General features: G+C 39.0%; 1 protein-coding gene across 2 annotated transcripts in view; it reads left to right on the plus strand.

Moving 5' to 3' along the window:
- fryl (furry homolog, like) overlaps positions 1–13,279 on the plus strand; it is a 102,224-nt gene that overhangs the window by 5,274 nt on the left and 83,671 nt on the right. For both annotated transcript variants that reach the window (XM_037770040.1, XM_037770039.1), the window contains exon 2: positions 5,950–6,019. The gene's annotated coding sequence lies outside the window, so the exon portion shown is untranslated. The remainder of the gene's footprint in view (positions 1–5,949; positions 6,020–13,279) is intronic.

A 13,279-nucleotide genomic window follows, 5' to 3' on the forward strand; every position in this document is an offset into this window, starting at 1 on the left:
ACAGTCTAATATTGTGTGTTTGAAGCCATAACATGCCCGAGCATGGTGGCGGTTCTTATGCATTTGGCACAACAGTGGGAGAACTGTCAGCTTTGCATCTAGCTAACATTCCTCTGAGGACTTCATCCTCCTTGTTTGGAGTGCATCAGACACACAATGAAGCATTTGTTCGTTCTCTGTAGAGACACATTGCAGTTGGATACAGACAGAGAGGAATCTGGTCAGTCTGCTGTGTGGCTGTAGGTGGAGATGGCCAAGCTATTTCAGATGGAAGAAAAGTCATTTTGTGTTCACTCATGGGCCCACATGAGGCTGGACTATGTTCTGAGTAATGAGACGTTTGTAGTGCATATTTGCATTTACATTTTTGCTCATCTAACAGTGTCTGATTCTGCTGCAGTGTACCATGTCAGATGGCCACTGCAGTAGTTTATACACAAGACCTAACAAGGTTGTGCTCGCCCCGGCATCTGTCTTTGCAACTGGCTGATCCCCCCCCTTCTTCGCCCCAGCCAGGATAAGCTTCTGATGGCAGTACAGATGGGTCGTGTATTCGTATGCATGCACAAACTAGAGGGGAATCCCCCTAGATTGCAGATAGCTATCTATTTGGGTCATAATTCCAGTGAATTAGTGTGTTTGGTAATCTGGTAAGACATTAATGGCATTGAAGAGCATGGGGATGAAAAACCATGCTCTCTGTAAAAAAAACGCCCCCACAGTGGCCCCCTCGCTAAACTGCCCCCTGCAAGGATTAACTGTTAACTCAGCGTTTCAGCGGTGACTACAAAAATATTATGTAATACTAAAATAACAACTCAATTTCTTAATTTAGTTTGTCATCTAACATCTATCTGTGTTGTTTTTGGGGTCTTGACTCTGCAGCAGTGATCAATCGATACAGTTTTTTGGAGTCATATTACCAGCAGTTTGCATAATAGCAGCTTTTTTCTTTAGTCATTTGAATTTTCTTTCCTATTCCTAACCTATGCATTGGTTCTACTGACTTCTGTGTCATCATTTCGTGTAAGCAAACATACAGAGTCTTTTATTTAAATGGGCTTGAAACTTGCGAATGCATTGCACAAATATTTTGGCTGGTTCAGCACCTGCTTCTTCTACGCCCCTTGACCCCGCACCACACCGGTTAACCTGGTTCCATACGAGAAAAGGAATTGCGTCGCTAGGTAACAGCTTAAGTCATTCACATACACTGCAACAGGAAATAAACTGGGTCACATTTGGAATATTTAGAACTGTGAAATGGTCTCTAGGAAATCCTGGTCTCCAAAACTATCTTAGGTCTCCTCCATGTCAGATGAGCTTTCACTTATTTGGCCAGTTTAATAGATGACCTCTTATCTAAACCGAGAGTGACCAGTTTGATCCAGGTGTGTGTGTTTTTGCATTTGCACACGGCTAAATTATTAACTGGACAACTGAACAAATAGTTTGAGGAATTGCACATAAATTTGGCTGAAAATGTTGCTCTTCAATGAAATAATGTCCCCAATCATCTATGCTAGCACCCATCTCTATGGTCACATTGTCCTGCACTGAGTATTGAACCCAACGCAAATTGTATCTCTAGACTGCTTAAGATTGATATCATACATAGTACATAGGTAATCACGATTAATCTGTTCAAAATGTACCTTAAAGGGACATTTGTCGAGTATTTAATACTCTTTATCAATATGGGAGTGGGCAAATATGCTGCATTATGTAAATGTATGTATATATTTATTATTGGAAATCAATTAACAACACAAAACAATGACAGATATTGTCCAGAAACCCTCACAGGTACTGCACTTAGCATAAATAAATATGCTGAAATCATAACATGGCAAACTGAAGCCCAACAGGCAACAACAGCTGTCAATGTGCTGACTTGACTATGACTTGACCCCAAACTGCATGTGATTATCATAAAGTGGGCATGTCTGTAAAGGGGAGACTTGTGGGTACCCATAGAACCCATTTACATTCACATATCTTGAGGTCAGAGATCAAGGGACCCCTTGGAAAATGCCAGTTTGTAGCGTTATTTGGCGTCCTTCATACCAATGGACTCCTGAGGTTTTGTAGTTTCATATGATACCAGTATCTTCACTCTAGCGCTAAATCCGAGCCCGCTACAACCTAAAAATCACAAGTTGCGTTAAAGTAATTAGTGGCGTTAAAATGAATTTGTGTTAACACGTTATTATCACATTAACTTTAACAGCCCTAGTTGTGTAGTGTTTTGGAAATCAGCAGTTGGTCACCATCTCTCTGACCTTCATAAAGTTAACTTTCTATAGTCTCTTCCTCATCTCATTGAAAAGCACAACATTGCTAACTCTGATTTACACGGGTTAGGCATTCTTTTCATTGATTCAATTGAAAGACTTGGCGTAATGTAGCACACAATGAGGACTGAGTCTAGCTAGAAATAACCTATAATTGAGCCCTGCTGAGGAAGATTATCCTTGGCTTTGGGAGAGAGGTTTTGGAGCATAATTGATGTTTGGGTCTGCCTTCGCCAAAGAAACCACCCTGTCTTTGCCCTCAAGACGGCCTCAGCTGAGTTTCCAGCGTTTTCTGCCATGTTTAGATGCACCGACGGACGATACAACAATGCTTCGTATGTTCTGGCTAATATACACGTCACCCAGAGCGAGATAAAGATACGAGGAATATCTGTCGAAACATGCAAAAAAGGTGTTTTGTTTATCCCAGTCGGAAGAAGCCGGTAATGTTTCCGCTCAAGAGGTAGTGATTACAACCGGGCCAGGCCTGTCATTTAGTGTTAGAGGGAGCCAGATTTAGGCTATCCCCCTTTTGTCCAATTTACTGTAACTGACTACGAACTATTCCAAATTCTTCAGGACAAGTACAGCAAATACGTTAGACAGTGTTGAGTTTTCTAAATGTTAATGGTGGTGAAATATAAGGTGAACTTGAAGGAAACTGGAAATAGATATGTGGCAGAAAGCTGAAGGGAACACAGCGAAATGAGACGCTATGTGAGGGCTCTTATTTCCTGCATCAGCCTCCTATTTGCAGCATCCTTGCCGTGTGCTGCTGGACTCAGAAAACTGCAGGCTGATATTAGATGAAGTCAAGTTAACCATTGATCAGATCCTTCGCTGACCTTTAGCCCTTCCCGCGTGTTGCAGTTGCGCCAAAATGCACAATGTTTAGACTCCTGCAGATCTGGAAATGCATTGATTTGTTGTATGGGATATGTTTTAGCACACTACCAAAGAAATGCATGTGTTTTGAGAGCCTAAATATAGAGCAGGAGCTTAGTCTGAGGCTGTGTTTGCTACTGCATTCAGGACGTGCACAGGGTTTGGCTTACCCTTCTGTTGTGGTCACACTTTTTTTTTGGAGTCGCTGAGTTGGAACAGGAAGCCAGATGTATTATTCACAGGTCTGTCAGCGTGAGAAGTGAGTGATTGCATCTGAGAATGATTTTTTCTGTGTTTGTGGTGGGTTGGGGATAAGGTATGTGTGACAGACAGTATGTCGCTGTGACATGACTTTAGGGCTGGCGCTGAGGTTTTTGTTTAGTTAAGTTTTGTTTTGACTTGATATCTACGCTGACCTGTTCTCACCATCTGTCCTTAGTGTGAGTGGAAGTTCTCACACTTCAACTTCTCTGTCTGGCTGCTGTGTGACTCAGTGGCTTCTTCCTTCCTTTGTTTGACTGCACTTTGATAATGGTTAAAAGTTTCTTTTTTTACGATCCCTGGATTATAATTATGTTCCGTAAAAGTTATGAATATGCTGCATTCTGCTCTGAGACAGACAGTAACAATGATTGTATGGCTGCTGGATATGAGATTACCTGACTATAAAAGGAGCCCCTTTTCAGCCGCTGTGATGATAAACTGAAGGGAAAGTACAGTTTTGGAGGCTCTGATCTCTTATGTAACTGCCTCTTGGATGCAGTGGGTAATCTTCAGATTATTACTCTGCTCAGGAGGTGGTTTTAATCCTGTCCCAGTACAGGGCAAACCAGGCCGGAGCCAACAGTCGACCTATCACTCTCCGCCTTTACAGCCCTGTTGTTATACAGGATGTTGTTCTGTGTCACAAATTAAGTAAATGTAGAAATGTCTTGAATGTTGCGGTGACTGAAATAAGCCACACAGACTGACATTTAAAGACATTATTTCCTGTGTCAACGAGAAAGGAAGTATTGAAACTGAAAGTAGGGCTGTCAAAGTTAACGCGGTAATAATGCAAATTTGTTTTAAGGTCACTAATTTCTTTAACGCATTACCGCAACTTCAGATTTTTAGGTTGCAGCAGGCTTTAAAGTTAGAGTGAAGATAATGCAATATCTCAGGAACGCCTGGAGGAAATTTAGTCAAATCTGGCAGAAACGTCCACTTGGACTCAGTGATGAACTGATCAGATTTTGGTAGTCAAAGGTCAAGGTCACTGTGACCATAATTCATATGCTAATTTCTAGGGCCGTAAAAGTTAACGCGTTAACACAAATTTGTTTTCGCGCCACTCATTTCTTTAACGCATTAACACAATTTACTATTTTTAGGGTGTAGCCGTCTTGTTCCAGGACAGAAGTATTGAAATTAAGGCTGTCAAAGTTAACGCTATAATGCGTTAACTCAAATTTGTTTTAACATTGTAGCGGCTCAGTTTTAAAGAAGATGCTGGCATCATATGAAACTAGAAAACTTAAGGCATCCATTGGTACCAACAATGTCACACTAGCTCGTCGAGCGCTTGTAAATAACGCTCCAAACTTACGCTAAATCTTGGCGAGGAAAAACTGGCAATGGGATGAGGAAGAGACTATAGAAAGTTAGCTTTATAAAGGTCACAGAGATGGTGACAAACAGCTGATTTCCAAAACATTACACAACTAGGGCTGTCTAAATTAACACGATAATAACGCGTTAACGCAAATTTGTTTTAACGCCACTAATTTCTTTAATGCAACTTGCGATTTTTAGGTTGTAGCAGGCTCAGTTTTAAAGCTAGAGCAAAGGTACTGGTATCATTTGAAACCAGAAAATCTAAGGAATCCATTGGTACCAACAATGTCATGCTAGCTCGTCGAGTGCTTGTAAATAACGCTCCAAACTTGCGCAAAAATTTTGGTGAGGAAAACTGGCCATGGCCATTTTCAAAGGCAACCCTTTATGGAGGTTTTTATTGGACTTTAAAAGTTGTAATCCACAGAAAACAAACCACAAATGTGTACCATGATCCACAAATATTTTATTATCCACAGACATGTATTTTTGTATTTGTGTTGCATAAAGTCACATCCACAAAACTACAGGGCGATTTGCAAATACGCATAACTTACTCTGTAAACATGTACTTTAATTCCTCATAAATATGTTTAAAAAAGTTTATATGTAAAGCTCTGGTGTAGCTAGTAAATGCACCTCATACCGACAGATTGTTTCTACAGATCTGCTGCAGTATGAATTGGGAAAAAAATTACGTAAACAAACAGGAAGGAAGCTGCAAATGTTACACAGTTTGGGGCAAGTCATGGTCAAGTCAGCACACTGACACACTGGCAGCTGTTGTTGCCTGTTATGTTATGATTTGAGCATATTTTTTATGCTAAATGCAGTACCTGTGAGAGTTTCTGGACAATATTTGTCATTGTTTTGTGTTGTTAATTGATTTGCAATAATAAATATAGACATAGATTTGCATAAGGCAGCATATTTGCCCACCCCCATGTTGATAAGAGTATTAAATACTTGACAAATCTCCATTTAAGGTACATTTTGAACAGATAAAAAATGTGCGATTATGAAAGATATATTCTCACGGCAGCTGATTATATTTCTGTTAATGTTTTGTTATCTTAAATTTCAGGTTAAAATGCTGCATATTTTGTACTTTTTTGTCTCTTCTCAGTGTGCTGCTTTTTTGTTGAATTTGTACTTTCTGTGCTCCCTGTTTCAGATTCTTATGCAGTGAACTCGTGGACCCTCCTTTCTCTTTCCAGTTCCAGCCCTTGCTCTATGGCCTTAAGGTACGTCACACTGGTTTAGTGGGTAGTCCGTGTGCGGTGTGCTTTAGATTTGACTGAAAATGCAGGCTTAAGTAGTGTGGGAATGGAACAGGGTGTTGGATTAATCTCTTTGTTTTTCTTTTGCCGATTATTTCTGGAAGTAGATATTTCAAGTCTTTTCATGCTGGCATTTAGCTTCTCCCTCTGCTTGGAAACTTCACTTGTTTTCTGTCAATAATGCTGCAGTCAAAAGGTGAGGAATGCCTCATTATACTCTGTCTGCTGCAGTGATACAGTATCTCCATATAGGCCAGAACTTTTAGGGCACTTTCACAAGCTATAGTCCGTTTGTCTAGTCCAAATCAGAGTGAAATTTATACTTTTGGTTTGTTTTCTATTTAGTCTGGTTCGGTTTCAAAGTGCACAGATTAAAGCGGACCAAAAGTAAAAGACATATTTGTTGAAGGGCGTGTACGAAGGAGCAGGGCCAATGTTTTTTCACTTTGACTTGGCACTTCTCCTCCAGTTTATCTTGAATGATAGGGGTGGGAAAACAAGTTGATTCATCTATGAATCGCATTTATTTTTTAGGATTTTGAAATAGATTTTTAATGCCAGATTTGATATATTTGCTTCATTTGAGTCTATGTGGAGGTAGAAGGAAGTTACCGCTTTTATTGTTGTAGTCTGAGTAACGTGACGTCATATCCGTTCCGTATCCGTCAACCAAAACTAACTGCAGCGAGCTGAAACGAGAAAGTAGAAAATGGCGTAGGGTCTGTGTGGATACAACCTGCACCCTCACATGTTAAATCCAGCGTGGTTAACACTACACATCCAGTAAAGGATGGAAACACTTTGGGTTTCACACATTGACAGGAAAAGCAGAGCTAGACATCACGGCTAAAGCTGCATGCTAACTCTGTCACTGACAGGAAACGTTATCGTATCGCGGTAATGTTGCGGTCGAGCCAGCAGTCGCTCTCGTTTCTGTGGTCAAATGGGCCGACGCTATGACTGTAGAGCGCCCAATATACTGACATTTATGTTAAATGCATTCAAACAGCCCCGATGGAGCTGACCATGGATGGATAAAGAGAACTGAGCTGACGGGAGAGCTAGAGACCACCTTGGAGAAGTGTGAACGTGTGACTGTCCGTTTTTTTCAAAATAAGGTGTTAACAAAGGGAACTGTATATACAAAATACATATATGGAAATAAGATTGATAGTATAAAACGGAAGTATAGAACATTACATGTCCCTTATATATTAGAAAGAAAATACCACTAATTTGTGAGGGAAATGTCTTAATTCTTGTAATAAATAATTCCTGACAATGACTGATATATTTGTCTTCAGGACATCTCTGACTACATACGTGCTGAAAATCAAACATTTACTTAGATATATTCCAAAGTAAAAGTCCCTGGAAGTGTAATGATTCAACTTTTTCCCATGGTCTAGTGTTAAAAAAGTTAACAAAAATCACAATAAATAGTAATGTCCAATCAAAAGGTTTGATTAAAACTGACTAAATGTTGGCTTGTGAAAGTGCCCTTTAAGTATTTTTTTTTTTTTAATTTATTTTTTACAGGTACTACTTGTGTGTGTAGTGTATATTTGTTTATTTATCAGATCTACAGCTTCGGCTATTATATTATATTTTAGTTCTAAATGTAAAACACAATATTTAGAAAATGATTAGTGGATTACCACGGCGGTCTGGTTACACTGGTTTTGGGTGTGTGAGACATATCAAATAAAGTAGAAGCCCATTGGTAGATAATCTTGTACTGTGTGGCATCCTGCTAACTATACTTTTAACCTGTTTTCATGTTTCGATTTTTTTTTGGCTTTAATGATAAAAAAGAACCAATATTCTGCTATGTGTATAATCCTCAGTTGCAGCTCTCCTCTTCTGCTCAACATCCTAAAAAGAATGAGACTAAAAATGTGGTCTGTGGTTTCAGTCATGTTGCTTGAGCAAGAAGCTGTAAAGGTTGTGAAGTCGAGTTGCCCTGTTGTGTTCCTCTAAATACTGTTTTTGCAGTTTATTGCGGCCTCGGGGAGACGAGCGTCATCTCAGAATGGTAAACTGGTCGGGACAGAAAAGAGGATAATTTTGATGCAGGGTCTGGTCAGGTCACATTCTTCAGCAGTGACTACCGACCTCTCTGTGGGTTGCCTCACAACTGTCAATCAGGACTGGCTAGAAGCAGCTCGATCTCTTTGTCTGAATGTTGAACGTTGCTTGATTTATTGTTCTTGTTTGTAGATGAAAGTCTCAACAACAAACCTGACTTATAGGTTCTCTACAAGGAGATGGACACAGTATCAGTAATCAAACCGAAGCTGTGAAAAGCAGAAGGTAGATTGTAAGCAAGAACAGGAAAGAACAACGATAAGAATGTGAGCAAACATAACATCTCTGCAACTGACAGGACAGGATAGATTCCTCTAACTGCAGAGAGCTGTCTGTCAGTAGCTTAGTGCAAAAGTCTGAGTTTCTATTTTGAATACTGGACAGATGTATGAAAGTGGTGCTTTTGTGGTGGTACCCACACATGCATACGGTTTTGAATATATAAACATTTAATTTGTGTTTCCATGATGGAATATATCGGTGTTATCAAGTGAATATCCAGAGTTTATAGACAGCAATATGATTTGGAGAGCAAGCCTTAGTCGGGGAAATTAATCTTAAAATTTTATTTGAAGTAGACGAAATTAGGTTGGCATCACCAGATTAAAGGAATAAATGACCATTTGTATATTAATTACTCATCCCGTGTTACCTTGAATTCACGAAGAGAACTTATTTTTTCTTTCATGCCTCCGCGGTTCACAAAGAATTAAAAACTGGAGAAAAGTAGTAAATGGGAGCCACATTTAACGACAGCAAAACTATGTCAAAACATCTGTTTACAAACTGTAACACTACTTGCAGTGCAGTATAATCTCATTTATCCAGTCAGATGCTCACTACTTCCAAAACACAAATGCAATCTTCACTAAAACCTTACTGTTTAAAACTTTAAAACGTTTTTTAAATACTTTGTCATATACATACAGGTACTTACATGAAATTTGACCTCTGCATTTAACCCATTCTAAGCATTTAGAAGCAGTGAGCTGCCGTGAAGCGCCCAAGGAGCTACTTGGGGTTCAGTGTCCCGCTCAAGGACACTTTGACTTGTAGAAAGTAAGAGCTGGGGATTGAACCGCCAACCTTGTGGTTAAAGGACGATCCACTGAGCTAAAAGTTAATTTCATTAATTTAATTAATTATTAAATGAGGCCCCCATTTTCTTCAATTCATCAAGACTTTTCTGTTTTTTGATTCTTCATTCACTGTGGAGAAGGGCTGCAGGGTTGTATTACAGAGGGCAGAGGGGCAAAAAGAAAATACACTGAATTCAGGTGAACAAGAACCTAATTTTAAGTTTTATTTTGCTGTACATATTTGCTAATTAGCGGGAATGTAGCACAACATGGAAGTGAAAACAGCGCTCTGTTTATTTAAATGTGATAAAAAAAATACTACAAAATAAAAAGTTAAGAAGATAATAAAAATATGAAGAATATAAAATAATATAAAATAAATAATAAAAATATATAAAATAATAATAAATAAATAATAAAAATATAAAAAAATATTTTGTCCCTAAAATCAATGAATAATCACGATGAATAATTGCGATCTCAATAGTGATAAAAAATAATCGTGATTCGCATTTGGCCATAATTGTGCAGCCCTAATGTGGAGGCATGTGAGAAAAACAATGTTTTCTTCAAGAATTCAAGGCAACACGGGGTGAGTCACTGATAAACAAATGGTCATTTTGTGGGTGAAGTATTCCTTTAACTCTGAAGACATTATGCATAAAACGTTGCACCAAGTCAGTCACATACACATACGAGTAAAACTGTACTTTTATGGCTTCATAATTTCACGTTACACTTGAGAGGAGGAAGGCAGGGCTGTAACTTTGAGAGTGTGGTGGCTGTTTGCACCACTAGAGGGCAGTGCTGTATTGTTTTGAGTTTACCTGACATAGACTTCGGACTGTTTACGGACATCAAGTGGTGGAGCAGCAGTTCAGATACATGTGTATACCCAGAGTGATCAACATAACCAGCTCCCCCCCTCAGCTGACTGTAAAACGGACTGTGACTCCTGGGCCCCAGCCCACTAGTTTTCCTGTTTTCTCCTGCTTGAAAGCAGAACAAGGCAGAGGCGGGGTGGGACCCAGAATGGCATAGGAACGCTGCACATTGTTCCCAGAGCTTCCTCTTCCACATTCCTGGGCTGATTGGGATCTGGGCCTCCTGTGCAGGAGTATTGTTCTAACTCAACAGCACCACAGACCTGGCCCCAAAACGCCACAGCTGCCTCCACTGACCCATTGTGGTGCTCGGGCCGGGCGATGGCTATCTTTGCCTCATCAGTCATCTCTCTCTGAATCATTTAGTGATTCTACCAGGATCTGCTGCCTCAGCCTCTCTGCATCTCTGCAAACGTCCCTCCTTGCAACTTAAAGCAAATTTTCTCTTTTCTGTGGTGCCTGATTTGATTGTTTTTTTTGTCTTTGGCAACATAATACAGGGTTTGTACAAAGTTTTGAAAGTTTGAGAAATGCTTCATTTCAACAGTTGTGTTTTTAAGGTTAGGAATATGCTTGGATTTGAATATACTCCTTGAAAAATGCTTGATTTTCAATAGGGGTGGGACTCAACAGAGGCCCCACGATATGATATTATCACGATACTTAAGTCACGATACGATCTTATTGGGATTTAAAACATTTTTATTGAGTATTGCAATAAGATATATTGTGATTTATTACCTTTTTTCAACTGCAAAATTATGCAGTGTGTCAACATCTGTTTTATCTTTATAAGATACAGTTTTCACTCTGTTCATCTCAGATTTTCATTCACATATCTTGAGGTCAGAGGTCAAGGAACCACTTTGAAAATGACCATGCCAGTTTTTCCTCACCAAAATTGAATGTAAATTTGGAGCGTTATTTAGCGTTCTACCTGACAAGCTAGCATGACATGGTTGGTACCAATCGATTCCTTAGGTTTTTTAGTTTCATATGATAAAAATATCTCCACTCTCGCTTTAAGACTAAGCCCGCTACAACCTCTGAAACACAGAAAAGTGTCCGCGATTGATTAGAGGTTAATAGTTTATATAACAAAAGATCCATACTTGACGTCCATGTATCGATACAATATTGTCACAAAAAATATCGCAATATAATATACTGTATCGTTTCCCCCCCCCCACCCCTAATTTTCAACATAATGTGGTGTTTCATCTACATAATCAGTCATATAAACCAAAAATCTTTTAATATTTGAAATTAGCCGATCCTGTCGTCATTTGTTTTGTTGTCACCCAGACTGAGCACGGTCGCTGAAATTAAAAGGGTTTTTCCGTTCCGCTCATGAGGGATTTGCTATCAGAATGGTTGTGAATCCTCTGACATTTGACGTTGGTGCATTTTGTTATCGCTTTACCAACAGGCTAACAAAAATAATTTAAAAAATGTCTTCGGAGAGAGGAGCCACAGAAAGAAAGCTGTTTCTTGACAGCTGGATATTAAGTCCTAAGATTCCTTACTCTGCAAATTAGCGAGCGTTAAATAATCATGATCAAAGCATGCAATTAAAGTTAATATGACCAGCTGGTAAAATAAACAAAGTGACAATATACATGGATTGCTGTGGGTATAAAGGAATTCTGTAAACTTCATTTTTCGCAATTGCATTTGTAGTAACAATTTAGATGTGATGATAAAGACTTCGAGAGTTTTTAGGTACCTTGAAAGTGCTTGAATTTTACTCTTAAAAAAACCCTATCTGTAAAATATAATTTTTTTTCACCCTGTATGGACTCCAGATTGCTCATCTTTAGTAGTTTTACTAACCAACTGAATTGGTCATCACCAGAACAGACCAGTTAGGCAATAACATGAGAGGTCAGGCAATATCACAAGTTCTCGGTGTGGTTTGGTGTACATACTGTACCGATAATGGACGTCACCCCCATTTGCTTTAGTGTTGTAGAAATGTTTGGATATCAAAAGGCTAAATCCAACGCTAAACTACAAATCAATTCCTATTGTGTAGGCGTCTATGGTCTGCAACAGCGAGACCAAAATAGTTTGAACTATTAAACTAAAACTACCATCCTTTAGAGCCTTAAAAGTTGTTTTCCTGTTCATTAGCCACTTTCTCTGTGGGTTGTAAAGGTTTAAAATGGATTTAACAATACATGAATGTAATTTTATGAGGAGAAAAAGAAGTGCATTTGACAAATGGAGCGTTTTCAGAGTCCAACCTTTTTGTGTTTGTGAGCCAGAGTCCAGCTCTAACAAGCTTTCTGGTGGTTTGCCATCAAATCTTGCTGAGTATTTTCTTTTCTTTTTTTCCCAGTGATTTGGAGCTTGTCAGTAGATTTTCAACAGTTTAGTGCTGCTCTGTGTGCTTTCTGTCAGCCAGCCTCTAGAGGGCAGAGTTTTAGCTAAACTGCTGCACTGCATTTCTCATTGCATTCTCACACTTTGTGCTTACTCTGCAGGCAATGTTTGGTGATGGATAAATGTCATAAAAAAAAGCACAGTTGAATAAATAACTGCACTGTTTTGTGTATAGTGTTTTGGAGAAATCACACAAGGGAAAGAAATGGAGAGATTTTAGTTTTTCTTTTACTTCCCCCTTCAGGCTCCTGTGTACTAAAACAGTTACATCATCTCACTGAAATTTTCACACGCTGCAGTAGAGGGTGTACGCACTTCCTTAATACGTTTCTGACCACACTTACTGGTCCTACACACACAATGCATTTTTGCTTTAGTATCTTTACCCCTAGATGCTTAGTTGGGCATGAGGACAGGGCTCACCACAACTGTTATGGCACAAACTGGAATGGCTTTATTCACATTAAAAGGTTAGCACTAGAATACCTCTAGACAATGTGTTGACTGCAAGTTTGCTGTCATGTGTTGTAACTTCCGTGAAGTAGGTATCACATTCCTCTGGTTGCTCCAGACATTGCATGGACAATTTAACATTATTTATGGCAAAGTGCTAAATTAAAAAAACACCTTGATAAATGAGTTGACAGCTTGTAGAAGTAATATTTTTACCCATTTCTTTTATTTGACACTACTTATACCCGACTGTTGGACACACTGAAGCAGTGACAAAAGTGGCTTTGTGTTATTGTCTTTTTGTGCATTTTTATACAAAATTTAAACCTGCAATT

Source organism: Sebastes umbrosus, chromosome 5, assembly GCF_015220745.1.
Source record: "Sebastes umbrosus isolate fSebUmb1 chromosome 5, fSebUmb1.pri, whole genome shotgun sequence".
Classification (NCBI taxonomy): Eukaryota; Metazoa; Chordata; class Actinopteri; order Perciformes; family Sebastidae; genus Sebastes; species Sebastes umbrosus.